The following is a 7469-nucleotide window of genomic DNA, read 5'->3' on the forward strand; positions in this document are numbered from 1 at the left end:
ATAAAGCTATCATCAATTGCTTGAAAACCAGTATTCATGATTTCCTGCCTAATATTCTTAAGTCTTGAGATATAGTCAAGTACATCACCTCCTTCAGTCAATTTTTGTTGTAACAATTTTAATTGTAGATCAACTTTCTTTGATTCAGGCTGAGTGTCAAAGAGGTCTTTAAAAGTTTTCAAAGCAGACCATGCTTCTGTAGCATTTTCTATATGGACATGCATTTCATCATTCACAGAAGATTTAATAAGAGCTAAGGCTTTGGCATTCTTAACTTCCCATTTTGCTAGAGCAGCTGCATCTGTGGGATTATTCGGCTTAATATCTCCATCATATATACCCTACCATAATTCATTGTAAATGAGAGTGCTTTCGATGAGACGGTTCCATGTTTTGTAAGACTTGGTGCCTTCAAGTTTGTCGGTATCAGAAAACAAATTAATCAACTTAGACATTGTAGCATTGAAGCTTCGCACCAAGAATTAGAACAAAAATGACAAGATGAACAACACAACACACCACGCAAAAAACACAATCTATCGGGGCTTGGCCTTGACCCTCATATAGTTGTTGAAGCAGGAGAAAAATGACTGAGCTTTACACTTGGCTCTAGTCAATTTCTCAAAAATTACAGGGCAACATTCAAAATTTGACTTTTACAATGATGCTCTTGAAAAACTTGGTAAAAAAAAGTTACCCCCCCCCCCAAAGCAAAATTACTTTGAGTTACAATGTGATGATCCCAATTGAAAAATAAAAAAGATGTTCTTGAAAACAAATTACCCAACACACCTTATCTCTCCAATTTACAAATTACAAATAAAACTCCTTATTACTCCAAAAAAATTACAAATCACCATATTGCTCCATAAACCATAAATTCCCAAAAATAAAAAAATCACCAGATCTCTCTAAAAATATAATATTCCTTATCTCTCCACAAAAATTATGAACAACTGAAAAAACCTTATCACTCCATTAACATTACAAAATTAAAAAATATTTCTTATTGCTGGCATGCTGACTTGTTGTTGGCAGGCTAGCTCATGCTCGGTTATTGTTGGCAGGTTGGCTCACGCTTCACTTTGGCTTATGCTAGTTTCTTGCTGGTAGGCTTTATGCTAACATTTTGAATGACTCCGACAACATCTTTAAAAAAAAACGCAGATCCACATTAACGCGCAGATCAGGAGCAATGGTATGACCTGCACTTACTGCAATCAAAGCTCAAATTGAAGTTGAAATCCAAGGTGAGGAAAAAAATTGATTGAAACAAATTGATGTCAGCACATTATACGCTTGCAAATCCAATGACCAAGCCTGTTTCGAACTATTCCACGCTGTCCTAAAAAAAAAAAACACACAGAACTGGGCTAATACTTCAAGTTTGCAGCACAACAGTTTGGAAAAGACGCGGTGCAATCTATCCTTGTGCAGAAAGTCAGCTGCATATAAAGCATCTTGTCCACATACCCAATAAAATACTGTTCTGAAAATGATATCAATTTAACAATTCCCGTGACAGCAAAATAAGCACTTTTTACATGTCGAAACTCCAGATACAAATACAATGGATAAATGTCCTGGTTTATTTACGAGAATACCATAAGCATGACAATACCGTAAGCAGAAGTTGTATGGTTCACGCATGGCGAGCTCTGACATAACCTTCTTATGCAGCTGGATGTTCTCGGGGCGCTTTCGGAGATCCCCACAGCGGATCTGAAGCCCTTTCCGGGCGGTATAATGGCCCTTCTCAATGTATCATTATACTTACATTAAAAGGCAGCTCTGCAGTCAACTACGACAGCCGGCGCGCGCTGCAAGAAGTAGCCCAGCCGCATACAGTGCTCACAGCACGGGCAATGTGTCAAATGAAACTCGATGGGTCAAAAATAAATATGGTAGTATGTATGGTTTCGGCGTTCTAAACACAATGAATTTTCCAGATCCCCTACCAGCCCTTGAATTTCAGAGTTTCATTGAAAATTTGATTAGACACAATTACATAAGAGAAGAGGAAGAAAAATATGAAAGAAGAAATGGAAACGTAGGGACTGAATGGCACGATTCACCCAACCATAGACTCGCCAACATGCGTACAATCCAAACCCACTGATAGGAACTCTAGACTCACCAAGTGTCTTCTTGTTCTCCAAAATCTTCCCCAATAATGGTTCAAGCATTCAATTTTACAGGACACAGTGGCAACAATAATTCTCACAATTGATTTTCAAATTTAAAAAAAAAATCTAAAATCACTAAAACCATAAAATTTCTTTTCTTTTGAACATAAAACTAGACAAATTCATACGAATCATGGGTATGCTAGATTTGGGATACAGAAATAATAAAAATGGATTTGGAAGGTATGGCACCCAAATTGGAATATGAAATTGGAGTACCAATTCTAGTGGCAAGAGCAAATGGACTGGATTATTCTTTTACTCAGGGGGAAGATACTGTCTTAGCTGTAATGGCACATCGTTGTCCAGACCAAGAATTTACTTCACTACTATCTTGGAGTTGAAGTCTTCCAATGTCCACATCATATTTTCATTTCTCAGAGTAAGTATGTAGCAGAGGTTCTTCAGCGATTTGGCATGCAGGATTGCAAGCCGTTCTCACCCCCATGGAGCAAAACTTGAAACTTTCAAAATTTCAAGGGGGAGAAAGGTGGACAGTACAACTTACAGATAGTTGATTGGCAGCTTGATTTATTTGACAAATACTCGTCATGAGCTATCTTATGCAGTCAGAATTCTTTCACGTTTTATGCAGGAACCACGAGACAACCTTTGGAATGTAGCCAAAAGAGTTCTTCGATATATCCAAGGAACAAAAGATTTGGGTCTTCTTTACACAAAGACTAAAAATTTTGTACTTGGTGGATATTCCGATGTTGACTTTGCTGGAAGTATTGATGATCGAGCATCAACATCAGGTTATTTAATGAACATGGGGTCAGCAGCAGTGTCTTGGAGTTGTAAGAAACAAGCTACAGTGGCCACTTCTTCAGCAGAAGCAGAGTACATTTCAACATGGGAAGCAGCATGTGAAATTGTTTGGTTGCGCCGAATTTTGCAGGACTTGGGCATTTCTCAGGTAGAAGCTACATCATTATTCATTGACAGCCAGTGAGCCATCAAAATTGCTAAGAACCCAGTTTTTCATTCAAAGACAAAGCATGTGGACACCAAGTATCATCATATCAGATCTCTCATTGCCAAAGATGTCCTGAAGCCAGTTTATTGTCCTTCCGAAGATCAGATCTCTGACATTTTCACGAAACCGCTTGGAAGAATAAAATTTACTAAGTTCAGGGATGAACTTGGTATCTATTGTAATGTATCTTTGGATCACAGGGGGGAATGTTAGGTGATCCAAAAATACAATTTATCATAGGTTATAAAATTAAAATAAAATAATTATTAATTTAAGATATTAAATTAATAATTATTATTCTAGAATGTTTAATCATTTAGAATTAGTATATTGGTGTAACTAGATATGACTCTCCAAATGTGTCACATCTTAGGCTCTATTTTAGGAGATTTGTTAGCTAGTTGTTTTGAATAGCATTTATTGTAAATGGACACTTGTTATTTAATAAGTGATCCATAATTAGAGGTAGTTAGGACATGGAGCTTATAAATAGCTCATTGCAAGAGTGTTTGGATGTTCGGGTGTAAACTCTTGCAAATCAAATTATGTAACCATTTTTTCTGATTAATAAAATTACGTGTTTGAGGACACTTCTGCCATTAAAGTGTTATCATAGCCAAAGGTCTCGAGTTCGAATCACACCCGGCTTGCACTGGGAGGTAGATTGTTGGGCATTGGATAATCTAGTACTCCTCGTGTGTTTCGTGACATGGACTAACTGCCTCTCGAGGATCCATTAACTCTGGCGATGCGTCCGTTTACTAACACCTGCAGGTTTGGGTGTAATGGCAATCGTGATCCCAACAAACATAAGCCAACATTACATGTACAATAATCAAGAAGTCATGTCCACTAACGATGGAGTGTGGATCCATGATTGGATGACTGTTTGTATGATCATAATCAGCATGCTTTGTAATATTTCATTAATCTTGAAATCATAGACCAGATGGATGGAACTAGATACAGGGTATTCTATCTCATTCAATCAATCGCAAATGTACGAGTCTAACCATGTGAATAAAGGAGTTGAAGTCGAGCATGGTATCCACTATCTGATTACTAGCCAATGACGTAGTCCATTTAACATATGAGAGAGAAACTATCGATGATGTTAATGGCTCTCAATGCACAACAGTACAATTCATATGGTGTGAATTAATGAGTTGTAGTTGAACACCATACAAAATATATCGGTCAAAGGCCAATGATGAAAACTTGTTGCAGAGAGTGAGGAAAATTTCCATTGATGTATACAATCCGCAAGGTAATAAGGAAGAGCTTGTATGTCAAAGACCTGGATAATGAGTTGATGTCAACAGGAAGAGACCCCTCGTAGGAGGGCCTTGATGTATACCCCATCAACAACATGAAATGTGTATCATGATTTGAGACAAAATGATGTTGATGTGGAATTGGTTCAAGAATCGTAAACATGGAATGAATTCTTAAGAGTATAATAGAAAATATCAACTAAATGACTTCTCTTGAACACATCGGTGGCATTGAATGGAGTTGGCAACATTGACTGAAAACCGAAAACTGAGGCTTTGAAATAGTTTGGTGAACCACAGCTTAGTATATTTTCCAACCTAATAGCCATAGAAATGAAGTGGAAGAGTGTCCTGTTCAAGAGCTACTCATTGCAATAACAGGTGGAGTACCCCATTTTCCAAATTTCCCTAACCATTTCTAGTCATTACTTCTTTGGTTTTTAACCAGCTTTAGGAGGATAAAATATACTTGATTTTTAATTTCATACTTTAGATGAATCCCTCTGAGTATTTTTTGTGAACCCTGAGAAGGAGTGTTTTTTCTCATCATGTTCGATGAGTCCATCATTGTTTGATGGTTTCATGAGTCTAAGTAAGGTCAAACTTGGCTCCTTTCTCATTTTTAGAGAGTTCGAAAAAGAAGTGAAAAAGAAAACTCCAAAGGTTCCTTTTCATAGATAGTCTCTTATGTCCGAAAAGACAGGAAACAATACCTAGGAGAACCTCTTAGCTGTGATCGACTAAGGTATTTCTTTTTCTTAAATAATCTATCTCATTTTGGAAAAGGGTTAAACATATACTGATTAGATGTTTTTTTGATTTACTTCAATGAGCTCAAAAATACAAGTGCTCGGCAATATTTTCATGTTTAGGAAGTATGAAAAGAGTTGAAAGAGGACTCCTCCTCAAGGAAAAAGTGGTATAAAGAGAGAATTTGGTTCTATTAATGATGAAACTTCTAAAAAAATGTAGAGTTCAAGAGGTTGGCTAATAACAACACTGACCGCAACGGTTCCTCGGGAAAGGTAAAATAAGAAAGTGAAAGAGTATGAATTTCCAAGTAGATGGTGATGATGGAAGGAGAAAACCATGACTCATCTTGTAGAAGAGGGCTCATAAAAATGGAAATCACAGGAAGTAGGATGAAAATGGTTTCATTTGTACACAATTTTGAAACATGGAAAGTTATGCTTGAGACTCATTTCATTTTACATAAGCTTGAAACAGAGAAAAGCTATGCTTGAAATAACTTTTCATGCCCCCAACATAATAATTTGATTTGAGGCACATTGCCCAAGCTTCATTATTCACCTTAGTATACTACTGGTTACTAACTGATCAGGTGCTCAGTATTTAGCTCAAACATCAAAGTTCCCATATTGGCTTGAAAATTGTATCACTACATTCATCTCGTCAATACGATCGAAATGCAATTCGTTTCACCAAAAACGGAGTCTAGATGAAGGAGAAAAGGCATGTTGTTTTTTTTCCTAAACAACTAAAAAAAGTTGCAAAATAGGACAAAATGATCACATGGAAATACGGTCAACAGTCTAGTCAGCAAGGGGAATCTTCTCCAGTTTTCATCCAATGGGGTTGTGACAAGTTTCACCTCTGGATTCGCTAATTTGGTTATGTGAAGGTGAAAATTGCCTAATTATCTTAAGTTGGAACTTGAATTTGTTTTTAATTAAAAACTATTATATATTATATATATATATATATATTATATTAAATAATAACTATTAAATATTCCAAATATGCCATGGTGCATTAAATTTTATGATATGATCAAGTTGGCATCAGAGCCCTAGGTTAAATTGCTTGATTGCTTGAATTTTTGCAATTAGGATTTTAATGGTTGCAAAATTGTGATGCTTACAAGGTTAAAGTTGCAAAGAGGAGAAGGGAAGTTATTGGTTGCAAATCTTGAGGTAATGCCCAAAAGAAGGAGAGCCACAAGGCCACAATCTCCTACACCAAAAGTTCCAAGTCCAGCTACACTTGAAGTTCGTCAAATTTGGACTTCAATTGAGATTGAAGAGGTACAATTAGTACAAATTTATAAGCTTGAATCCACAACCATTATGTCTGGAGATAGAGAGCTTGAAGGTCCCTCTTCAAAAAAGGAAGAATTTAAGAAGGCTTTCTATACTTTGACTGAGATGGTTAAAGCCCTCTATGAAGAGAGCAACACCAGAATGGTTGATAGTTCTAAACCTCCACATGCAGAAGGAAGATCAGAGGACAAAAAAGATGAGAAGAAGGATTCCAAAGGGAATGGTGGAAAGCCACCTCCATCTCCACCATCCTCATCATCTTCACCATCTCACACAACATCATCTTCCACTACCACCACTGAAAGTGCCCATACTCATTCCAAAACCCTAAAAGGAAAAACTCTATTACTAAAATTGGACATAAAATTCGAACTTCCCATGTACAATGGAGAGGCGATTGCAAAAAAGTTGGACAATTGGATTCGACAGTTGGAGGTATACTGCATAATTTAGAACCTTCAAGAAGATGACATAAAGATCTAGTTAGCTTCACTGATGCGAGAAGGAGCTACACTAGTTTGGTGGGAAGCAAAGACTCAAGAGGAAATGAGAATCCATGGTAAGATATCCATCACTTGGGTTGAATTTGTTTTTGCAATTAAAAGAAAGTTTTATCCTTTAGCCTATATGCAAAAATCCATTATGAGTTGGCAGAATTTTAGGCAGCTTAAAGGCAAAAAAGTCTGAGATTATACACAGGAGTTTAGGAAAAAGGCTTTGTTATTAGGAGCGAATTTGAATTCCCAAGATACACTATTGAAATATATTGGGGGTTTACATTCCTATCTGAAACATATTATTCTTATGCTCAATCCAACTGATTTAGATGAAGTATGTGTGCAAGCCATGCATCTTGAATCTAGAGGAAAGAACACTTATGAAGAGATTAGTAATATAAATCCACCTAAGGGTAAGAAGAAAGAGACAGGAGGAAAATGGAAGGGAAAGAAAAATGCAAGTGTGAAGAAAG

This window comes from Pinus tabuliformis, chromosome J (assembly GCF_031772625.1).
Source record: "Pinus tabuliformis cultivar Carrire ecotype Pingquan chromosome J, CPIR1, whole genome shotgun sequence".
Taxonomy (NCBI): Eukaryota; Viridiplantae; Streptophyta; class Pinopsida; order Pinales; family Pinaceae; genus Pinus; species Pinus tabuliformis.